This window comes from Anabrus simplex, chromosome 11 (assembly GCF_040414725.1).
Source record: "Anabrus simplex isolate iqAnaSimp1 chromosome 11, ASM4041472v1, whole genome shotgun sequence".
In the NCBI taxonomy this organism is placed as follows: Eukaryota; Metazoa; Arthropoda; class Insecta; order Orthoptera; family Tettigoniidae; genus Anabrus; species Anabrus simplex.
In genome coordinates this window covers 22,163,437-22,188,440 of record NC_090275.1, presented here as the reverse complement: position 1 = coordinate 22,188,440, position 25,004 = coordinate 22,163,437, and the positions used below count along the sequence as shown (strand labels likewise).

The window sequence follows — 25,004 nt, the reverse complement described above, 5'->3', positions numbered from 1 at the left end:
TCGAAATAAAATTTAGCGCCCGGGGTGATTCGAGATATAGAGGTTCCGCTGTATCCCGCTGATGATATAACAGATTTGCTATTCTCCCTGGTCTCTTGCATTCCGGTTTAATCTTCAGTGACACCTAGACTATATGTGACAGCTGTTGAGGATCAAATCAGCCTTCGGGATGAATACACAGCAACACAACATACACGCTATCTAGCGTGTTAAGTTCAAGTTCCAAATAAAAATAATTGGCGCAATGAATTCAATCAATACGGTTAGAGGATATCTGAAATGTTCGCTCCGCGGAATCTACTTGATCAGCTACTGATACCATCACATCTGCAAAGTGTAATGTGCGGAGTGCCGTCGCTCGTTGGACGATAAGCGTGCTCTCATTCCATCCAGCAGAAACAAGGTACAGCAATGTAATGGGGAAGTAGGGTCTCGGTTAAGTGTTGTCACTCAACTGAAGAGCAGTCTGCGGACATCCCTCTCTCGGTGAACAATTCAAGAATTACATCTGCTCTCTCGAGGTCAGTGTTTCACTCAATATGCGATATTTACTGTACTAACCCTACCTTCTACAATGGAGGAAAAATATTTCTCTTCCACACTCAGATTTGTGTGTATTGTTATCTTCGAATTCTTGTAATATTTCTTCTTTTATTCTTACACAAATATGGAAGGGTTGTTTGTTTAGAAGTTTGCTTAAAGAAAGTGTTGAGAGCACTTTACTTCACTTAATAGAGTAAGCTTTTAAAAAATCCAAATTATATAATATGTGTATCTTACTGGAACAAAAATGTGCTTCAAAATTATATTTAAAAATGCAGGAACCACTGCCACTCCCTCTCAGCAGACAACTAAGATTACATTTCCGAAAATGACTCTTAATTTTTTGTTTTACAAATTCCTTTACTTCCCACCGACTCAGATAGGTCTAATGGCGACGATGGGATATGAAAGGGCTAGGAGTAGGAAAGAATCGACCTTGGCCTTGATTAAGGGACAGCCCCAGCCAGCATTTGCCTGGTATAAAAATGGGAAAACACTGAAAACCATCTTCAGGGCTACCGAATACAAGCTAACAACTTCGTGACGCAAACTGCACACTCACTCGGTTTTTTTTTTTTATCTTTAGGAAAGTTTTCTTAGGAACTAGAATATTTAGAGCAATCAAACTTAGTATACTTCTTAAATTGTAAAAGTAGTACTGCTCTAAACACCACCAAACGTTTAGGGATTTTTTCCCCTTACGGTTTAACGTCACACTGACATAGCAAAGGTTTTGTAAACGTAGCAATCGTGGCCTTAATCGAGGTAAATCCCCAGTATTTGTCTGGTTTCAAAATAACAAACCACGGAAAAGCATCTTCAGGGCTGCCGACGTTGGGATTCGAACCCGCCTTCTTCCGAATGATAGTTCACAGCTACGCGACCCTAACCGCATGGCTAACTTGCTCGGAAAAAATATTTGGAATACCATTTAATAAGGAAAAACACAATCATTTTTGGCACACTTGTAAGTCTTTATTGTACTTGGCAGGTGTTACTAAATTTCACAAAGAGAATTCTGTGAAAATTATACCTGAATTTGTGATAGAAATTTGAATTTTTAAATGCGATTTGTTCCGATTTGCATGCCTTGTCATGAACTAAGGGATTTGCGCTAATCGATCACAACGGGTAAGCAAAGGTAGCCGTGGGACAGGTAATTCCTTAAAAATCAACCTAGAAAATTAGCATTAAACATGTATATTCCACGTCCAGTTGCCCTTAAATAACCTGAGCGAATTAAACGTTTGAAAGCCTGCCATGTAATATCTTACGTTTTAAACGGGGTGCTACGTATAATATTATTTCCGACCCAGACAGAAATCAATCCCCGGACCTCCTGAACCGAAGGGTGCCAAGTAGCCACACAACAACAATAATAACAATTATCACGCCTTAATATTGACATTGTTGGGCCTATCACAACAATGATAAATGAGTAATAATATGTCCGTCTTGGGCTGTCCGTCTCTCACCATACACTGCAGAAAAATTCACACTTTTAAGTGAGCTGACAATGTTCTATAATTTAAAAGGTACATTATTATTTTAACAAAAAGTATGTTTTAACGAAAATATAACATTGCTTAATTTAATTTTTACATTTTTATTCAATTTTGGTTACAATAGTAATCTGCTTCTGTTTACTGATTTCGTCCATTTGTTTCTGAAACTTGAAATGATGCCCGTATAAAATTAAACCACATCATTTCGTGTTTGACATTATAAAGTAAACGTCAAACGTACAGTAGTGTTGTTTTGTACTTTTAATCCTTTGTATTTACAGATAAAATTATGCTCCCAGAAAACTTAACAATTTTATTTGAATAGTACACTAAAAATTATGTTGTATCAGTTGGTACAGCATATTTGTGTCTTCCGTCTGTTGTTTCTCATGAATTGTCTTCGAGAACAAACTTATGTTCCTGAGAGTGAAATAATGTTAGTAATTTGAGGTTATTAGTTAAATATCAAGAGCCTTCGTGGCTCAGACGGCAGCGCGTCGGCCTCTCACCGCTGGACACCGTGGTTCAAATCCCGGTCACTCCATGTGAGATTTGTGCTGGACAAAGCGGAGGCGGGACAGGTTTTTCTCCAGGTACTCCGGTTTTCCTGTCATCTTTCATTCCAGCAACACTCTCCATTCTCATTTCATAGCATCAATCATTCATTAATAAATCACTTTGGGAGTGGCGACCCCATCGTACTAATAGCCTGTATCTGCTTCATTCATTACACCCCTGACCCGGTCAATGACTGGAAAACAGGTCGTAGGTTTTCATTTTCAGTTAAATATCAAATATCGATTAATAGATTATTATTATTATAGTATAATTATTGGTGGTGTTGTTGTTGTTGTTGTTTAAGGAGGCCTAACAGCTAGGTCATCGGCCCCTAATGGTACGAGGTGCAACGAAATTAAAATTAAAACTTCAATATATTATTATTATTATTATTACTACAACTTCCCCCATGCGGAGGCTGCCACAAGGACAAAGTATGTCGGCTACACAGTATTTTGTCTTCTAAGTTACTGTTGACTTTGCTAGTGTGCCAGGTAGAAGATTCCCCAAAAGGCTCAGGAATAGATTTGCAATACGGTTCGTCAGATGTTATATAGATGATTGCGGAGTATGGTCACTGAACCTCGTATTGCGGCGATAGCGATGTCGTGGAGTCGTGTCCGGCTGAGACCGAGAGAATCCCATAGCTGTACAAGAAATTTAGGGATTGTGCCTCGAGCTCCGATCATGAGTCCATGGACGGAAATATTGTCTAGGTGATATTTATCTTTATAGTAGTTTACAGTTGGCTGGTAAATTGACTTCTTTTCGGCGTCCACCTCTTCGGCCTGGCCAACGTGCGACTCGAAGCGTATTGTGGGATCTAAGATTAGTCCTTGCTTGCTAGCTGGTTGAAAGGCTATCATGTCAATACGTCTGTTACTCCCGTCGGTAGCTTGGCCAGAGACCTCTTCGTGCACCGTGAAACCGTGATCCCTCAGCGAGGTCGCAATCATGTGTCGTATTGTATGATGGCGGGAATTTCTCAATACCTCCCCGTGAGGGCAGGCTCCCAGGACATGGGCAAGGGTTTCGTGCTCTCTGTGGCAACGCCGACAGAGGGTGTTGTCCTGGGACCTTCCTGGCACGGAGCGAACGGCGCACACGTTCGCTGTCATCTTGATGGCCTCTCTCCATTCCGCACAGGATAAGCCTCGGTGATCTCTTATCCATTTGTTCGCTGGCGTGTATTCCTGGAAGAGTCCGACGCCCTTTCCTTTGTGCGGCAACTTCGTCCATGACTGAACTTCTCTGTCTCGTAGTGTCTGTCGGACCTTCCTTACGTTGGGAAGATGGCTATTTTTGGACATAACTCGATCATTCATTTCTATGCCTAGATCTTGCAAACAAATTGTACGCTCTTGTTCCAAGTTTCTAGTTGCATTAATGTAGCCGTTATTTGCAAGCGATAATTTATTACAGATGTTAATATGCTGTAGTTTGGCTTCCCAAGTCGCGCGAAACAAACCGAGGCCTTTATACTTCCTTTCGGAGTATACCATGTGATCCGGAACGTCTGCTGGTAGTTGTAATAATTCTTTAGTTCCACTCTTTAATATTTTATCCGCATCTGATAGAAAAGATTGAGGTATCTTGTTTAGGGGAGTAACTTGGAGTGGATAAATAAGAGTAGGTGATATTGAACTGTTTAAAATTGAAAATTTCTGGTCAGATTGCAGCAATGGTGAGCTAACAAGGGTGTCAATCTTGTTTCGCGTCTTTTCAAGTACGGCTTGTGGATCCAGTTTAATTTCATTGATGAAATTCACACCTAAGTAACGAATTGCACTTCCGTTGCACTGTGATTTAATTTCACAGTCGTCATTAATGATGATATTCTCCTCCGTTAGCCGACCTTTCTTGATAGAAAGACAAGCTGATTTTGAAGCGCTGATGTGCAGGCCGAGTTCCTTAAATCTTTCTATGGCGATCCTGGCTAGTTCAGAATCTAAAACGAAAGATGATGAAAAAATGATCGTGAGACAAAAACAATCAGTGGATCCAACTCACACTGCCTTAATAACTAGGATGATGCTTATTATCTAAAGGGGTCCAAAATCCATGTCACCAGCCCCTCATAATGGTGCTAATCACTTGTAGAGCAGAACCATGGTGTTCCTCCTATACTGGTACTAATCACAGGTAACACGAACCCCTAGTGTTTCGCACATAAGGGCACCAATCACAAGCAACACCCAGACCCGTGGTGTTCCCCGCATTATGGTACTAATATATATTTAATAGCGCACAAATGTGCATTAAAATACATTAATCTTTCGCATATTCTAGTAAAGATTTTGTTCTCTTGTTGCACTTGCTGAAGTGATAGCGATCGCAATGTTTGTCACACAACATACACACACAATGTAGAGATGGTTCATGGAAGCCTAATCGCCGGCATAGACGATGGTGAAACCCATGTACCGCCAGCCTATTCAAAGCACTTCTCATGCCATTATTTGGACCGGTCCAGCTGCGGTCAATCATAGCATCAGTTGAGTAAAAGTCCAGGCTGATTTCTGCTTGTTTCCTCTTTCGCTCTTGGAGAACTTCCTTTTCTTGCTGCGTATGTAGAAGCTGCATTCTCATTTTCAAATCTTCGAGTAAAAACGTTTCCTTGGATAATTCATACGCAAGTCGTGATGGTGACATTTTGGAGATGCCCAGTGTTCGTTTCAGAAATCTGGCCTTTACATTTTCAATAGTCCGAAGGTCGGACACCGTTAGTCTTTCCCAAATAAGTTCCATACCATATGTGAGAACTGGGAGGACCTTGGCGCAAAATAAGGCCATGGCTGTGTCTAGCGATAGTCTACTCGGGTTTGTAATGTCATATATGCTTCTGATGGCAGCTAAAGATCTTTCTCTTACGTGAATTCTAAATGAGGTGACCGTAGGTTGTAAAGTGACACCCAGATATGAGAACGAGTTCACTATGTCTAGGTCCACCCCTCCACATTGTATTCTGTCACTAGATGCGATTTTCCCCCCTTTCCGGAAAACCATCTGAACTGTTTTATTCTTATTTATCACAAGGCTGTTTTTGACTGCGTACTCTTCAAGTTTGTTCATTGATCTTTGTAGCTCTTCCCTGCTACTCGAACCCATAACAATATCGTCTGCATATTGATAAAGTACAACTGAACTGTTGTCAGTGACCTGCATGATATCTGCTAAGGTTATGTTGAAGAGGAGGGGGCTTAAAGAGTCGCCCTGCAATACTCCGTTTCCCTGAGTTATGTTGTTCGATGATGATTTCCCATCTTGTACTGTGATCTGATTGAAGGCTAGGATATTGTTGACTGCTATGGTTAGTGGATTATCTTGTCCAATCATATTGGCCAGTTTTGTAATTATAATTTTTCTGTCAAGTAGATCGAATGCCTTTTTGAAGTCAACAAAGACTGCAAAGAATTTACCATTTTGATGTCTGATTGTGTCATGTATGCTCTCGATGAGGTTTGCTACTGCATGTAGTGTTCCTCTTCCTTTCATAATACTAATCACAAGCAGAGTGTCATCATCCCATGGTTGCCCCTTTTTGTCACCTGTTACGACAGGCAGGGAATATTGTGCGTGTATTCTTCGTCTGCGGCCCCCACCCACAGAGCGTAGTAAATAATTATTAAAGATTCGCTTTGTCGTCTTTCATCATTTATTTGCTCTAGAAGACAAAAGATAACCAGTCTAATATACATTTAACTTCAAGCACCCGTTAATACAGATGTGGAAATTCTCTGTGTCCTTTCATTCTCTCATATTAGTCTTTGTCTCCCTCTTCTCACACTGATCTGTCAAAGTGTTTATCCCATTATATGTTTTGCTCAGTTCCAATCTGTGTAATTTGATTCGTCACTCTCTTGTTATTTTCCTTTACGTCCTACACACTATTGATGTGTTTTTTTTTTGTCTAATCTTTCATTAGCTTTTAAAGGTAAAATTACGTCTCTCAAAGAAACATAAAACCGATTTTGTACTGTAATTGGAATAATATATTAAACATCAAGTTTCAGTTGGTACATTGTAGTTGTATCCCCTTTGCTGCCGTTTTAATCTTTTATTTTTGAAGACAAAATTAATTCCACAGAAAAGAGAACAAGGTAAGTTTTCATCTGACGTTATAAATTAAACGTTAAGTTCCGTATTATTACACCTACGTGTATTTTTAACACAAGTTTTTGATGACAACATTAATCACCTAGGAAACATGCAGTGAGTTGTGATGATAAGTTAAACATCCATTATCGGAAGAGTGTAATTATTTACTTTTGTTTTTGTTTTGTTCTTGTTCTTTTTTCTTTTTCTTTTTTTTGTTTGAAAACATAAAATATACACCTTAGAAATCTTAGCCATTGAACACAACGTTTGAGGTTTTATTATTTTTAAATTTAAACACTTTAGGCCGCAGTCTCCCAATGTGTTGTTGTCGGTTTGATGGGAATAACCCGGTTACATCCCACTGATAGTGCGGTCTATAGTCAAATACGTAGGTCGAGTCTTAAGTCATGGCAACTTTTTTTTTCTCGTGATCAGGACAAAACACGGAAAAGCTAAGACATGCATTTGGAAAACGTACGGTATGTACTTGCGTATGATGCCGCTAGATGGTGTTTGTAAACAACAGTGTGGGTCTAAGCATGCCCCCAAGTTCAGTGTGTGAGTGAGAGCGTCACAAAATGGAAGTCAATAATTAGGAGCAACGATCGTATATTAAAATAGCAATTCTCCGCGGCCTGATCTCCGCCTGATATGAGCCCAAATGACTACGATCTAAACCCCGAAGTCAAGAAGCCATTACGTGGACAATGGTTTGCTAACAAAGAGCACATCCTAACAGCATTTCGGAGAGAGGCGTCACACGTTAGCGAAACACATGCAGCGAATAGTAGTCAGCCCGTGCCCCACCGCTGGCAATGCACAGTGGAAGCCTTGGGTGATTATTTCGAAGGTCTGTAACCAGTGGAGACCTGTCCTTTGTACGTAGTCTTGTGTATTTGCTGTCTGTATCATAATAAAACAATGTTTACCAATGACCTGTGTTCTGTCTTTCCTACGAGAATCTCCTGAAGTCACAATTTGTCTTCAGGCATTATGCATAAGTTTTTTTTTTTTTTTTTTGCCATTTTGCTTTACGTCGCCCCGACACAGATAGGTCTTATGGCGACGATGGGATAGGAAAGGCCTAGGAATGGGAAGGAAGCGGCCGTGGCCTTAATATATGCATAAGTACATGCCCTATATTTCCAAATGCATATCTTAGATTTTTCCGTGTCGTCTCCTGTTAGCGAGAAAACAAAAAGTTGCCATGACTTATGACTCGACCCTCGTATATTATAGGAGGTGCTTCAGTGCGCTATATTGGTGGAAGTATATAAGAACAAGAGCACATAGGCGCGATTATACGGAAGTGATAACGCGAAAACGATAACAATTTTGGCAATACATCTGTTTATCAGTTGAAGTACCTGATATTGGTCATTGAAGTCATGGTAAATATTCACTACAAGCAATAGCTACTCCAGGATTATGCATGATATTATGAACCAAGTATCAGTTTTAATGAGATAATGGTTATGACTCTGGTTATTAGTGAGGCCAGTTCTGTATATAAGCGAAAGCGATTTTTTTGCTAGTGGCTTTACGTCGCACCGACACAGATAGGTCTTATGGCGACGATAGGATAGGAAAGGGATAGGACTGGGAAGGAAGCGGCCGTGGCCTTAATTAAGGTACATCCCAGCATTTGACTGGTGTGAAAATGGGAAACCACGGAAAACCATCTTCAGGGCTGCCGACAGAGGGATTCGAACCCATTATCTCCCGGATTCAAGTTCACAGCTGTGCGCCCGTAACCGCGCGGCTAACTCGCCCGGTATATTATTATTATTATTATTATTATTATTATTATTATTATTATTGATACATGCGTTTTAATGCTGGGGGTGTCCTGGGACATGCTCGGCTCGCCTAGTGCAGGTCTTTCTATTCACTTCCATAGGCGACCTGCGTATCTGGGTATGAAATGATGATGATGATGATGATGATGATGATGATGATAGCGAGGACGACGATGATGATTAGATCCCGGATGCTTAGCCTGATGTAGATTAGAATGCAAATTACTGAAGTGAATAGCTAATACAACAGCCCGAACAACGTTCTGCTTTGAGATTTGCAAAATCATTTGGGGCCCGGCCTCTAAGAATCCCTACAAATTATGTTACTCTCGCTACATTACGGTAAAGCAGGTTAGACGACACTTAATACTAGCCAAATTAATTTTCATTTTAACTGCCTAAACATCTGGCCTCTGATGATGATGAAGAGAGAGTGTGAAACACAGTGTCGGCACATAGCCTACTCCTGCCGAATAACACCAAGGGATCTGATGAAGTCTTAATGCTCCCATCCGACGGACGAATTTTGATGAACGGAGTCGTATACCCGCACTCCTCATGAACAATTGGAAATAAACACAGGCTTCTGGCGCGAAATCTAGTAATTAGAAATGGTATACCACCACCTCTCCTACCCTCCCGGTGAAATTCGACCAACGGGACTCGAAACGGCTAAGCACGGTGTTAGACCATTTGTGCAGTATAATTTTTATAGCGAAGGATGACAATATACCACATTAAAGCCGACAGCGATAATCTATTGATAAATTTGTCAAACGCCTGATAAGAGAGGGACAGCAGGGCGAGGATCAGTTTCAAAAACTATCCGCTCAGATATAGAGCACGATAAGGAACACGACAACAAGGCAAATGAATTTTCGTAATGCCAACATGCCACTAAATTACTATCTCTAAACTTTAAAAAATGTCATTGACCAACAGTAACAAATTAGTCTCCAAGTAACAGTGGACACACTTCACTTTTCGTATAACTTGGAGGATTATTATTATTATTATTATTATTATTATTATTATTATTATTATTATTATTATTATTATTATTATTATTATTATTATTATTATTATTATTTCGATTCGACCAGCTCTGGACCACACTATTTCAACAGTTTTCCGTCTTGAACTCTAACACTTACCCAGAACTCCCGCATCCTTCTTCGGTAAGCTTCCTTCTGTTTTTGGTCCACATCTTGCCTGTCTCCATTTCAGGTTTTGTTCGAAAACTCCGTAGACCTTCAAGTTTCTTCTTTAAAAGGTCACGTTTCAAGATGTCATCACGTAAGATCACCAATTCTTGTAAATCCTTTTCCACTTCGGTTAACCAGGTATTTTTATTCGGAAAGTAGGCAAAGATTCAAGTGGACAATTTTTCTGGGGTCATTCGTCTAATGTGAGCACCAAAAAATTCCTTCTTTTCCTAATAGTGCCTGTTATCTTCTCAATACGCAGATATAGTTCATGATTGTGCCTTATACTATGTTCTCCATTTTCCTTTACTGAGCCCAGAGTCTTCGTTAGAATCGTGCTTTCTTTGGCTTCTAGTTGTTCTGCCAGACCTTTCTTATTCATTGAGAGGCATTCTGCTGCATATAGATCTTCATTACCTCGGTCGATGAATGGTCGAGTGTCCGACTCTTTATCTCAAATTCACTGGTTCGATCCTGGCTGAGATAGTCGATGTTTTCTGAAGGACAGTCTAAAATCAATATCAATTAGCTTGTCACCAATCAGAAGGTTCTCCGCCGTGCCGTAATATCATGTCATGTCTTCTCCCTCGCACAGGTTATTTCACTCATATCTGATACAGGTGATCCTAGAAGGTAAATGTGGACATGCGTGGAGATGATTATCCCGGACGTGAAACCTCCGACAAATGGTCGGACATCCACGGTAACTCTGATAAGGGAACACAAAATAAGATATTTACTCAATGATATTCGCCAACCATCTGTGAGGGGACGGCACCAGTAGTAGTAGTAGTAGTAGTAGTAGTAGTAGTAGTAGTAGTAGTAGTAGTAGTAGTAGTAGTAGTAGTAGTAGTAGTAGTAGAGGGACTCATCTACTAGAAATATTTTTGCTATAATATATCATATTTCATTAAATTCGTAAAGCGTACCTTAAGTTAAATATTATTGTTTTGGCGCCCCTTCAATTCAGCAACCAGCCTCGCTGCCCGCCTTGTCTGTCCGTTCAGCCGGCCCTGAGTCTACCTTCATGATTCAACACGCAAATTGTTCGACTCTTTGGCTAAATGGTCAGTGTGCTGGCCTTTGGTTCGATTCCCGGCAGGGTCGGGAATTTGAACCATATTTAGTTAATTGCGCTGGCACGGGGGCTAAGTGTATGTGTCGTCACCATCATAATTTTATCCTCATCACGTCGCGCAGGATGCCGACGGGCGTCAAAACAAAAGACCTGTACCTGGCGAGCCGAACTTGTCCTCGGACACTCCCGGCATTAAAAGCCATGCACCATTTCATTATTTTTAACTCATGAATTTGGGAACGAAGTCTGTTACAGCAGCGTTTTAGACTTGCCGCATCAATAGCACAGTACTAGCTGTAGATAATGTGTTCCTTTCCACACACAATGTTATTGTTATGCATGTCTTCGTGGGCGCGTCCTACTGACCTCACCCTCTCTAGCAGTTTTCTTTCATCCAGGCGATTATCTCGGCACACAATGTGAGCTTAAATAACACAGTAGAGACCTTAGAGGTTTACCGCTGTGTTTTATTCTGCTTTAGAATCAATATTTCCGTGCGCCTAACAGTCTACGAAATACTTGATATCCTCTTTCAGTCATAGATTTCAAAGACATCAGCGCAGAAGTTGAAAAGTGTTTCAGTAACTAGAACAACAGATCTCGGAAAAGATGTCAAAAACCAGTTTTGATTTATTATATTATTTAGAAAATATTAGATTCTAAGTCATTTATCGAAATTCGTACAAAGGCACATCTAAGGATAGATAAATAAATAAATAAATAAATAAATAAATAAATAACAATAATGTTTTCTTTTTCTTGGAGGTTTCTCTCATCTACTGGGTGGTTGGCACTAAATACTGAGTAACCTCAGTTTTACTACCGGATGCCCTTCCTGACGTCAATGTTATGTCGAGGGACGTACTCCCAAGTTGTATGTAAATGAAGAAGTATGTATTCAAAACAACACAAATACCCAGTCCGCGAGTCAAAGGACTTAACCGGACGCGATGGAAATCCCTACACCGCCTCTAAAAACGAATCTGGGACCCTCAGGTCTGAGTTGTTTTGTTCCAACGCAATTCCTTGAAAAATGTTCACATCCTTATTGTCAAGCCTGATATGTTTCAGCTGATGTATAACGATATCATATTTAACGTTGTCAAATGTTTTTTTATACAAACACTGAAGCAGGCAAAGTCACTTTGTTGTTCTTAAAAGACACATTCGGTTGAAACTTCAAAGGTCACCTACAACTAAGACCATTTACAAATCCAAAGTGAGTTTTTCTTGCGATTTCTTTCCTATTTCTCCGCGATCAATGTAAAATTATTTTAAAAACACTTTCAGAGCGTGACGTATTAGATTTACAGGCCTGAAATCACTACCGGTACATCGTTTAGAATACGATTTTTGGCAGGTTGACAATACTGAATTTTATTCAGTCTGGAGGGATATTTCCTTCACTGTAGATATGGTTAACAGCTACAAAAGGAGGTCATTGTTAATATCAATGAGTTTAGGCATTTCTTCATTAATTTGATCTGGTCCAACGTCTTTACCAGATTTGTGTTGGCATTTTTTCCTTGAGCTCATAGTTTAGAATCTGTAACTTTAACCCTCTGGGGAAATGAAGTGGTCTCTGGACAGCCACCACAGACGTTTACCTGCACAACATATTTTCAGGTGAGTACCTTCCCAGCGGACATCATCTATCGCGTAAGATGTGAACCACACTAAATCGAGCGATAGCAGTGCTAGTAACCTATGAACACAGAAAATAATTTACAGATATTACCGTTTCGCAAACTCAGAAACTAAAAATTTCTCTGAAAATTAATTGTTCATCCTCCCACCAGAGGGGGCACATAAGTCGACAGTACAGACACCTGATGATAAAGTTAGAAACTTCTTGTGCAAGACAGTTCACTGTATGTATTACAGATGGTCTTCTAAAAGGCGCACACTTTAAATGAACGGAGTTGGAGTACCTCCGATACAGTTATTATTATTATTATTATTATTATTATTATTATTATTATTATTATTATTATTATTATTATTATTATTACCGGGGTTTGGTGGATTAGCAGAGGTGAAAGAAGGTTCGGGGGTGAACAGGTCTCAAAATACGAAATTAAAGTTAAGATAAAATTTAACAAGGTTATATTTTCTTTTCAAGATTAAGAAATAACAAATAGAAAAGGTACTCAGTAGCCGAAACACAATTCGAAAATGTACAATTACAGTGATTACAGGATTTGGGCTCCGAGAGCCAGACACACAATTCTTGAGCTATAAGCCCAATCTTACGATATACAGAATTCAACAAAGGGGCAGAAGACCCCAATCATGCCTAGGAGCACTTGCTCCTCTTTACACGGTAAAGCCTCCTCGAGGCATACAACAACTCAATTTTCAAGAAAGAGCAACTCGCTCTCAAAATTTAAGCCTATCAAAGGCCACACCAAACTCCACATTCAAGTTGTCCTCCAAGGACATGAAAACAGGGGTAAAAATACCCAACCTACTGAGGCCTATTAAGTAAAGAAACAGGTAAATTACATGGCCTCTAAAATACCAACTTGAGAGGAGGCGTTCTTGCACTCCTAATACACTTTATATAAAACCTACTTGGCACTAGGCCTTTACTGCAAGGGTTAATCCCATACTAAAGAGGTGACTTTTAGAAGGAAACAATTTACATTATGTTAAGGAAGAAACGGTTGTGAAAATAAGTTCACCTCAATGCAATATGAGTGGGAGCTCGAGAGGGTTAAGCACTCTCTATCCCAATATGTAGTTTAAAAGATAGAATTGATACTAAGTGTCTTTACATTTTAGGGGAAAAGTTACATGGTGGAAAGGCTTCGGACCTGCCCCGAGAGTTAAACTGCTGAGCTGACAAGAAAAGAAGTTATTAAACGGCCATTACCTGGTGGCTGAACTGCTGCCCGAAGAAAGAGGCGCTTCCCGCCCACTGCTACGTACCTTACGCACTGATAGATGTTACTGAAGTGGCCCGGAGACCCGAAAATCAGCAGTTTATATACCCTCGTGGAAAGTTCGAGGCGTTTCAGGAATGAGAACACCCTCCCACAAAAATTTTATTGGTTAACGGCGAAAACCCCTACACTAGATGAGGAAGAAACACCTTATTGGTGGAAAATTAATTACAGAAAATTATGATTGGCCAGTTTCAAAACTGGCAGAAAGAAAGGGTTAATATTGCCAACTTAAACAATAACTGAAAGAAATTTAACAAAGAACAAACTTATGAATTCAAAATTTCTCCAAAAACATAGTTCTTTCAGTTCGCACTAGGGTGCACAATTGTAGTTCTTCAGTAGTGCCATCTGGAAGAGATTGTCCACACTTCTTACTACAGGCAAAACAAAAATACATCGAAAACGACCCAGTTCAGAAACTTCAAAATTTTCAAGTAGTGACATCTTCTGAGAAACTTGAAAATTAACACAGTAGATAAAGTTCAGACTTCCTCCAGTAGAGGAGTTTCAACTGGCGCAAAGTTTGAATTAGCGGCGTGGGGGTGTACCACCCGGTACAATTATTATTATTATTATTATTATTATTATTATTATTATTATTATTATTATTATTATTATTATTTGGGTCATAATCCCATAGAGTGGCTTCATGCAACTCTCCATGCCATAATATACCGTGTTAACCTCTAAATTTCTACGTACATTAACTACTACGTCCTGTTTATCAGACGCAAGCCTTGCTCTACCCCTACCGTTCTTACCGCCTACACTTCTATCAGAAACTGAATGAACAAGTCCTGGGTGTCCCAAGACGTGCCCTATCATTTTCTCTCTTCATCCCATCAAATTTAGCCAAATCGATCTCCTCTCACCAATTCGATCCAGTGTCTCTTCTTCCGTAATTCGATCTACCCATCTCACCTTCAGCACTCTCCTGAAACATCACATTTCAAAAGCTTCTATTCTCTTTCTTTCTGAGCTAGTTCAGTTCCAAACAATGCTACACTTCAGACGAGTCTTCGAATTTTTTTAAATTTGCTTTACGTTGCGCCGACGCAGATAGATCTTATGGCGGCGATGGGATAGCGAAGACCTAGGAGTAGAAAGAAAACGGCCGTGGCCTTAATTCAGGTACAGCCCCAGCATTTTCCTGGTGTGGAAATGGTAAACTACGGAAAACTATCTTCAGAACTGCTGGCAGTGAGGCTCGAACCCACAATTTCCCTGATGCAAGCTCACAGCTGCGCACCCCTAACCGCACAGCCAACTCGCCCGATCTTCTAATTTCCATTTCAGTGTTCGTAGTGATTCAATTTCTCCTTTTAGACAAGACCTTCCGTGCTTGTGCTAGACTGCATTTTATGTCCTTACTTCTACCATCATTAGTTATTCTTCTGTCCAAGAAACAATATCCATCTACTACTTTTAAGACTTTATTTCCTAGTCTAAGATTTCCAGCATCATTTAACTTAATTCGAGTGCAATCCATTACTTTTGTTCAGTATTCCTTCTCCAAGACTGTGCCCACACCATTCAACACTTTCTCCAAATCGTCTCCAGACTCAGATAAAATCATCGGCAAATCTCACAGTTTTTATTTCCTCTCCTTGAATTGTAATTATTATTCATTACTGTGTGACCAGAATTATCCTCGCTGATCATCACTATATTTATAAGGATGTCAGTAGCGGTCTGCTGTAGCCAATGAATTGTTAATTTAGATGTGTTTTAATCATGGCTACTTAGGCACTACACGCAGCTGGTCGCAATGTGATAGCCCTCACGGACATGCTGTGTATCAGTGTTATGTGACACCAGCTATGTCACAGTGTCACATCGTATTCTGTGTCCAGCCTTCAGCTGTCAGCCTCCCTCCATACTAATCACAGATTTGAGGCTACTCCTACGTTATTAGCACACAGTACATACGTATATCAGGCATGGATATTCCTTACAAACTCAAAGGACAGGTACTTATCGCATTTTATTTCTCAACGGCACCTGAACGTGAAGAGTCATTAAAAACAGGGTCATTTTTTGTTTTTTGCTTTAAATAAAGTAAGTAAGTGTGTTTCCGCAAAGTAGCCATATTTCAATTCGCTACTTATATATGTAAGAGCAGAATAGCCATGCAATTATGGCAAAGAAAAATATTCTAACTACTAGTAAGGATGCAAAGTAAAAGCAAAGTCATCTCCGTACAGGCCATGAAGGCCCTTGGAGGGGTGGAAGGTAAAGGCTTCCATTATCCGTAACCTCGGCACTTGATGGGGTAGAGTGGTTAGCTCTACGCCCGGCCGCCTTTGCCCCCAGGAATTACCATGGTACTCATTTTTGGTGTAGGCTGAGTGAACCTCAGGGCCATATGCACCTCCGGAAGTGGAAATCTCACGACTTCCTGAAGGGGATTCGAACCCACGTCCTTCCGGGCGAACCGAGCACGCCTTTACCGCCTCGGCCAGGCAGCCCCTACTAGTAAGGATACCAACATAAAATCCCTGAAATATTTTGCAAAATCATTTGTTTGGAGTATTCTGTTGTACAGAAGTGAAGTTGGGCATTGTAGAAACAGGAAAAGACTCGTCATGAAACAACTAAGACGTGGGTATGGAACAAAATAATAAGAACGAGCTGGACTGAAGGTAAAATATATTTGGAAGTACTAAGAGAAATCAAAGAGGTGAGGAAATTATTAAAAGAAAGGGGAAGAAGAAAAATCAAATTCACAGGCCATGCCATTAGATCGGGAATATTAAGGTCACGAGTCGACTGACAACTCTGCGTATACGAGAAGCATCTGTTACGAGCGCTCAGATAGCGCAAGCCTGAAGGAGTGTACATTGCATGTACATATGCCTTCATATAAGCACGTACATAATTAAATGAGTTCAACACGGTGTTTGTATAAAATGTGCCAAACAATGAAATCGCCGTATAGGTACCAGAAAAAAATCCTCAGTTCTAGCTAGCTCTTCAGACAAGCAACTCAATGCTGAAAACACCCTAGAAATATGAGCTTCACATTTTAGGTAAATACAATATAACAAAGTATTAGAAGACAGTATATTGTTTATTTATTCCTAAAAATTACCATCCTTTTCTTAATCATCGTTATCCGGTCGATTAGATTAGTAATTTGCCTTTATTCTACCACTACAAGCGCTAATGCGAGTCAATGTAGAGTTTCACTTAAGCCCTTATAACTACATTCTGTGTCGACGTTATTCAAAAAATCAAAAAACGCCTGAGGGCATTGAACCAAGGAGCACATTACAGAAAGGTTTATGTAAGTTAATTTGGCTATGATTTAAATAAAATAGAAAAGAGTAAAGGAAAAAGCGATTTTATGCTGTTTTTCCTGAATTGCATTTAGGCCCGGTCCGCCTGTGTGGTGTAGGGGTTAGTGTGATTAGCTGCCACCCCCGGAGGCCCGGGTTCAATGCCCGGCTCTGCCACGAAATTTTGAAAAGTGGTACGAGGACTGGAACAGAGTCCACTCAGCCTCAGGAGGCCAACTGAGTAGAGGTGGGATCGAGCTCCTGTTCAGCATAGCAGGTGAGGCCGCCTGGGCGAGGTACTAGTCATTCTCCCCAGTTGCATCCCCCGACCCAGAGTCTGAAGCTCCAGGACACTGCCCTTGGGGCGGTAGAGGTGGGATCCCTCGCTGAGTCCGAGGAGAGTACCGACCCTGGGGGGCGAAATGAAATGAATGAGATGTTTTCCACAACTGATGATCATATTAACGTTTGTTTGTTTGTTTGCTTGCCTGTGTGTTTGTCTGTGTGTGTGTTTGTTTGTTAGTAGATATCATATGAAAAAGGCAGGGTATACCTTTGTAAAAGTCGCCATATATTTCATTTAATTTAACTAAACAACACTTTTACTGAGCACGTTAAATCAATACTTCAATTCTTGCTATGTTCCTTCTTCCTCTTCGCCCACATTTGTATCATCCGTTCTGATCTCTGTTTCCGGAGCTGTTCTATGTTATGTGGATGTTTTCTTTCTCCCTCTCTCTCTTTCTCGTTCTTGTTCATCCCTGAAGATCACTTATTGAATTTTACCCCGAAATAACTTCCTATTATGTGTATCTTTAATGCCAATGTTTGCTGTTGTAAGCTCATTTAATGCTTGTATAAACCGTGCTGGTTGTACTTTAAGGTTTATAATTTGATTGAAAACTTGTTTTGTCAGTCTGTCGTTATTCATTCTGTGCAAATGCACGAATAAATACAGTCTTCTTTTGTGTATGGTGCGTACTATATTCCCCACATGTACGTATATTTCTTTGTTAGATCGTAGCCTCTTGTGTTCTGCTTCTGTTGGCCTTGGGTCAAGTATGCTTCTCTCCAGTCTTCTTTCTTTCGACGTTCATGATTTTGTTTATCTCTCCTTTCCACGTTAGTTTTAGTGTTTCGGCTCCATAAAGAGTCTCAGGTTTCATGTTGATGTCTCATATTAATGCCTTTTTAATATACATTTCTAGTGATATGGTTGCTACGCTCATCTTATTTTATTCTTGCACCTAAGCTACTTTTATTTAATCCTTTTTTATGTTCATCCATTCACCTATTTAAAGGGGTTGACCTTTTTATTTTGTTTTGATATATGGGTAGTTTGCAATTGTGTTCAGTTATAAGTCCGGATAACTGGCAGTATAATAGCAAAAGGATGAAGGAGAGTTCCGAGGAGGGGTTGAAATGATGTCCTCATATATTACAAACGGTCACCTCCAGTTTTTTAAACTCTTGTCCTTATCCTGAGGCGGTGCAGCTCTTATCAGGCTCACCCCCAATGGAGGTGAGCTGCATGTACCATTCCAAACACATACCAGCCCTCCTGCCATTCTTAAATTTCTGTCAGTACCGGGAATCGAACCCGGGCCCCCGAGGACGGCAGCTAATAACACTAACCGTTACGCTACGGAGGTGGACGTCAGCTCTATTGACTAAGATCCACCATTGTCAACCTGCCAAAGAAAGCTAATTCTATACGAAGTAGTAGGCCAATTGCAGACAGCTTTCTCTTTCGAAACCAACTGTTCAATTATATTCAAAGAACTTGTGAGCTATTTCCTTTGGCAAACACATGTTGATGTCAGAATTAATAAAATACTTTTCGCACTAGGATCGCAAAAAGAACACTATTGTGACTGGTCCATTTAAAAGAAATGTGATCAGGATGTGTCGAAGCCGTGCTGCAGTTATTTTGGGTGTAGAATACGTGACGTAAGTGAATGCACCGAATATACGTTTAAGAAGATTCTGTTTTTATCTGGGGTCTCCTTTTGCGAAAGTTGAAAATCATATTTGTAGTTTACAATCTTCGTCGATTCCATCACATCTTCTTGAGTGTCTTCGGACGTAGGCTAGACGGGAGCAGTAGACGTGCACAGTTGCGGCTTGCGATGCTCTAAGTCTGCAATAAGTCGGCAGCCGTCCGCAACGATCATGTCAAATCAAAGGCGAGAGAGCAACAAACTAGAAGAAAGTCTCATTTGCGTGATTAGGGCCTTACTCAAGTCAAAGCGCATTTTAATCTCAATACTGCCATATTTCCTGCTTGAGGGACTATTTTCTACTCAAGGGATCGGCCGTTCCGAGTACTTTATTGTATTTATGTCTAAACATTGTCCCGTTTCTCTACGGGGACAGGTATGAAGTAAGATGAATCTTCCTAGCGAATTTTTACGACCGGATGCCCTTCCTGACGTCAATCTCATCAGAGGAGTTCATGAGATGAAATGAATGACGTTATACATGATAGGGAGGGAGTAAAAGTCGGTACCAGCACATAGTCCTCTCCTATCGAATAGCACCAAGGGGTCTGTTCAATGTTTAACGTCTCCATCCGACGAATGAATCACCATTAACAGCGTAATATGCCCTCACTCCATGTGAGCGCTGCAGAAAATGAAAATCCACGGCCTGTTTCCAGTTATTCGACCGGGTCGGGAATGGAATGAATGAAGCCCCCAATCTAGCGGCGAGGAGAGGAATTGTGCCGGCTGCCGAAGCTTGTCGCACTCCTCTGGGGCAATGATAAATGACTGACAGATGAAATAAAATTATATTGGAGTGTTCTGCTGGAATGAAAGGTGGCAGGGAAAACCGGAGCACCCGGAGAAAGACCTGTCACGCCTCCTCGTTGTCCAGCACAAATCTCACATAGAGTAACCGAGATTTGAATCACGGAACCCAGCAATATGAGGCCGGCGCTCTGCCTATGAGCCACGGAGGCTCCATGAGTATTGCGGAAAGATTTGGAATTTAATCCAGGCTTTTAGCTCGCAATCTAGAGATTTAAAATTTTATACCACTGCCACCCCTAAACTGCCGGCCAACATTCTGATGGTGAAAATTTTTCGACCAGCGGGACTCTAATCGGCTAGCAACGCTGTCAAACTATATAGACTTCACTCCTTAATGATTATGGCTACGAGGCGGGCTAACAATTCGGAATTTCACGTTTAAATAAACTATCTAAAACAATGTATTCATAACTACAGTGTTTCAAGTACTATATTATTATAATGTAAAAAGTGGACTTAAAAAAATATGGAGTTGAGCCCTTTTCCTACTGACCTGTTCAATTCCTAACCGTATAGCCCTACAATCAGCTGCTCTTTAAGGAATGTTTCCTCTCTTTAATCTTAATCCAAATGTTTGTTTGCCGTCGTCCAGCTGCCCTGGGGTTAAAAATGCGCCACACAGTTTGACTTCTGAACCCACGCCGGAATGGAAGAGGAGGATAAGGATCTCTTCTAGTTATGCGCGGGATCCACTTTTAGCTATCATTTTAGAGAGTTGCTATATGAAAGAATGTACACATTGCTATGATATGGAATGCAGAAATCAGTAGACTTGTCGCTGCGTAACTCAACACAATGGACAATACATAACACTTTTCAGCGAATAATGCATTAGTGCCAATAGTGAACGCTAGATGGAAGCTCTATGCGCACCGCCTGCGACGGGTATATGAACGTAAAACTACCGTATCAGCATTTATCTAAACGAAAATGATTAGTTTCAAAAATATATTATCAAATATAGTGTATTTTGTAAAGTTAAAGTATTTCCTTTTCTTTCTGTCATCATTTCTCATTATATGGATTAAGTGTCATTCAAAAGCTCAAGAGCGAGGATATATTATTTCCCTCTTCTGGCCAGCGAGCCTCTCCTGTCTTCCACACCGCCTATACATTGCACTCGGAGGGACGTCTTCTGTCAAAGTGTATTTCGTGGGTGTTCGCTGACAGACGTCTCTGACGACTGTATTTCGTGAGACTACTCGTTTTTGTCCAAGGTAAGTGCTACTACACTGATTCAGTTCCGGCAGCAGGGACCGTCTGGTTGGTGCTATTGAGGCCTTGAGTGCTATTACATGATGTTATTATCTAGCGACTGGATTGTTTTGTAATTGTGTGTGGTCGATTTTCATAGAGTCATAACTGGTCAGAATATGACCTGGTGCCTTACGGCGGTGAGAGGGGTGCCTTACAGCAGAGGGTAGGTTGCCTTACGGCAGGGTGGGGGTTGTGAAACAGAGACCTTAGGCCTCTTATAACGGAGACCTTCGGTTTCATAATTCCCAGGCTCCCTAATAGGGGGGTTCAAGTACCGGCAGTTCTACTACACCTTATATTAATTAATCAGTGTACCTATTGGTGCAATGCCGACCAATAGCAGTAGCATAGCCAGGATCGGCCAGTGTGGGGGGGAAGGGGTTATAGAGTTAAAAAATTATGACAGAACACGATGAAGGTGCGCGTATATAAGGCTTGTCATTATAAGCACACTGATATAAGTGAATTATGTTCATATTCAGACTGCAGTACACTACAAAATATTGCATTAAAGTACAGTACAAGAACAATACGATCTAGGTCAACAGTTTTACAGTGAATGGTATGTTCATTTTCTGTTGGCTTTTTTTTTTTTCATGAGGAGGGGAGAGGGGGAGTCCAACCCTCCAGTAAGCCTCCCTTGGGTACGCCCCTGACCACCCATCTTTTGACTTACTAAGAGCATGTGAGAAATAGGCAATTTATCTCGTATTTAACTGTGGGCTAAAACTTCAGATCCGCTTCTCTGATTACACGAACAATTCAGTGATACGTGAGCGCTGACATAAGATTACATCTGAGGCTGCAGAAGTTACGTTGTTTTCATAGCCCCCCCACTATTCCCTCATTGCATCGGCACTTTCCCCCACCCTACAATACCTCATCACAAAATTATATTGACATAAATAGGTCTTATGGCTGCTAGGGATCATCCTGGACACGACAGAATGTGTGACGGAAGTGCAGCCACAGCAACTGTGCAGGCACTGATGTAGGGTACTGTTACCTTGCAACCTTGCAGGCTATGTCATATGGCTGATTGTCATCTGAAATTATCAACCGTTGATGGATGACCATGACCGAGAGACATATTTATGATCATTTACTTTTCGCAAACGAAAAGTGTTTTTATTTCTTCATTCAAATAATCACCTTCTTCAATATTTTTCATTCGAATCAAATCTTGTATATTAATTGAGGCAAGCTGTTTACACCTCTTCCTATTTTGTCCTCGAATGTTGCCTTTCAGAATAAACTGCAGGATCTCATATCTTTCGCTACGAACCGTATGCCCCAGTAAACATATATGTATATACATATGCATTTCAGGATGGTCAGCAGACCTCTTTAAAAGTTCGCTCTTCGTGAAATTTATTCACTGACGTTCCGTCACATGGTGGGGGGGGGGGAGGGGCGGTGTCTATTCGTTGTCGTTGTCTTCGTCCATTCATATGGGGGTAAGAATGCGTTTGGTATTTTCCAAAACTAACAATACTAGTTGCATGTGATTGCAATGATTGCGATGGGCTTATGTTCTCTCCCCCAGTCCATGGTAATCCGTGGCTGGGAGAAAAGAGTATTCACACATTCATTCATATTCAGTGACGATAACATTATCTAAGAAATTCTTATCATTCTTCTGTCTAGCTACAATTCAAAGCATATCACCGCTTAACTGTGTTTTGTTACAAGGTCCAAGTCGCAACACAATAAAGAAGCGATAGCCATACACAGCGTATCACCATGTGCTGTTAGAGTTTTAAAGTGAGATAACCATTACATATTATCAAAGACTAAGTTGTTCAAGCTATTTCTATATGCGTATTAATTTCCAGGTCAATGCCGAGGTTATCTATAACTCAACAGCCAATCGATTTCAACTTGCTTACATGTACGAGAGGGTGAGCTTTAATGTGGCAGTTTTGTTCTTCCCAGTGTTTATACTGGGTGTTTCAAAAGTTTACAGATAATTTTTAATGGCGCGTGGCCTGCATAGAGGTCTGATGGAGTTATTTCGAGTTGACGCCTAATGAGCGACCTGCGCATCTGTGAAGAGGGGAACCCCAGCTGTGATTAATTCTAATGCTGAAGACGGCACACACACACACACATACACACACACACACAGCCCCTAAGCCATCGAAATTAACAAACTGAGGTTTAAATCCCAGACCTGACCGGGAATCGAACCCGAGACCCCTTTGAACAAAGGCCAGCATACTAACCATTCAGCCATGGAGCCGGACTAATTTACAGAGGAAAAGTACAAACTAAAAGAAGCAAAAATGCTCCATTGAACATTGGTCCGCAACGTAATCTTTCTTGGGATATTTGCTATTGTTATCTGAGCTCCTCTATACTTTACAAGAGCCTAGGTAGTCAGGCTGGTATCTTAACTGCAAAGACTTCTCGTCTGTTTATGCTTATGCTGTATTACACAGCACAGGAAAAAGCACAGCTATCAAAAAAAGGCAGCATGGAAGGAGATTACGCCACTGAGGAGTTCGCCAACATGCACTTCTTTAGTCCCGTTCAGGTTCTTCGCATTATCCAAAACTCTGCGCACTTTAAGACTCGATACCATACACACTTTTACAGGTCTCCTTCCCGTGTTTTTTACTATTCTAAAGGCTTTGTCAATATCACTCTCACTACAGTCAACCTTAACTTTTTCCCTGATTAATAATGTCACTTTGTTTATCATCTCATTAAAATGCTCTGTGTTGGAAACTTACGGACCATATATTACTATATTTCTCTTCCTATCCTCCCTAAATCCTGACAGCTCCTTCATTTCAAGTCACATGACCCTTTCTTCCAAATCCAGTGCTCGAATCTTAATTTCCTTCAGGTTGGACTTACAAATATTTTGATTGAGGCTCACTTTTATATCGCTTAACTCTGCGTGTAGGTAACTCTTCATGTCCTTAAGCTCTTTGCTCTGGTCGAATAACACTTGCCTGGTCCTGTCCACTTGACACGCCTCTTTCATTACCTCCCTTAGCTTTCCAATGTCCTCTCAAGATAGTCCAGGGCCGGGGTTCATTCCAACACTACCAATCAATAGCAGAACCATAACAACCACTGCTGTAAAGACCACTTGCGCTTGACTATCGGCATCTTGGATGTAGAGTATTTGATGTTTATCTTGCGATGCTACCTTCCTATAGCGCACCTGTATTATTGAATAGATAATGCCATTCTTGTATTCCACACACACGCACTATTACTCGATATCAGCGCTTCACGTCCGTACGCCTCACCGGTTCGATTGCAACTGACATGCACTTCTTGTAGGGTCTAACCAACGGCAGTGCACCTGAAGCTGCCGGATTGTACGAAGGAGACTTCCACGGCCTCTTCCTTCCTCCTCCCTGGCCTTTATTGTCCCATCGTTGTCATGAGACCTGTCAGTGTTGGTATCACTTAGAGCAAATTTTTTAAAAACCGGAAGTTGGTGAATATTGCCGAGGGGTTCCTGTGATGTTCTTGCTGAATGTGGTCGAGTATTATCCTGGTATAAAATACCTCTTGGAAGCCCAGCGTTCAAGAGCAACAGGAAGTCCTGCATGTTTGCTGTGTTCCTATGTCACTCGTATCACTCTTAAGGGAGGCCGACATTGACATATGATCTGGTCCCCCAGCCTGACACACCAAGAGTGGTAATGGTGTGTTGCACCAAAGCACAGCCAGGATTGACGCGATCACCACGAGACCTCCAGACAAGAATAAGGCGGCCGTCAGTGCACAAGAAGCTGGTTCCAGTCCGTAGCAGTCCAGGTTAGACGTTCGCGACACCACTGTAAACGGAGACGATGTGGGGTCGGTGTCAATTTCAGCGCACGTACTGGACACCACGAGACTAAACTTCCTTCAGCCAAGTATCTGGAAACGTTTCGGAGAGATATATGGTCCTGTAAGG

General features: G+C 41.0%; 1 protein-coding gene across 1 annotated transcript in view; it reads left to right on the top strand.

The window, feature by feature from the left end:
* Nucleotides 1–448: 448 nt before the first annotated feature.
* Nucleotides 449–25,004, top strand: part of Rh50 (Rhesus blood group-associated glycoprotein Rh50) — a 157,007-nt gene continuing 132,451 nt past the window's right edge. The window contains exon 1 of the mRNA XM_067155783.2: nucleotides 449–521. The gene's annotated coding sequence lies outside the window, so the exon portion shown is untranslated. The remainder of the gene's footprint in view (nucleotides 522–25,004) is intronic.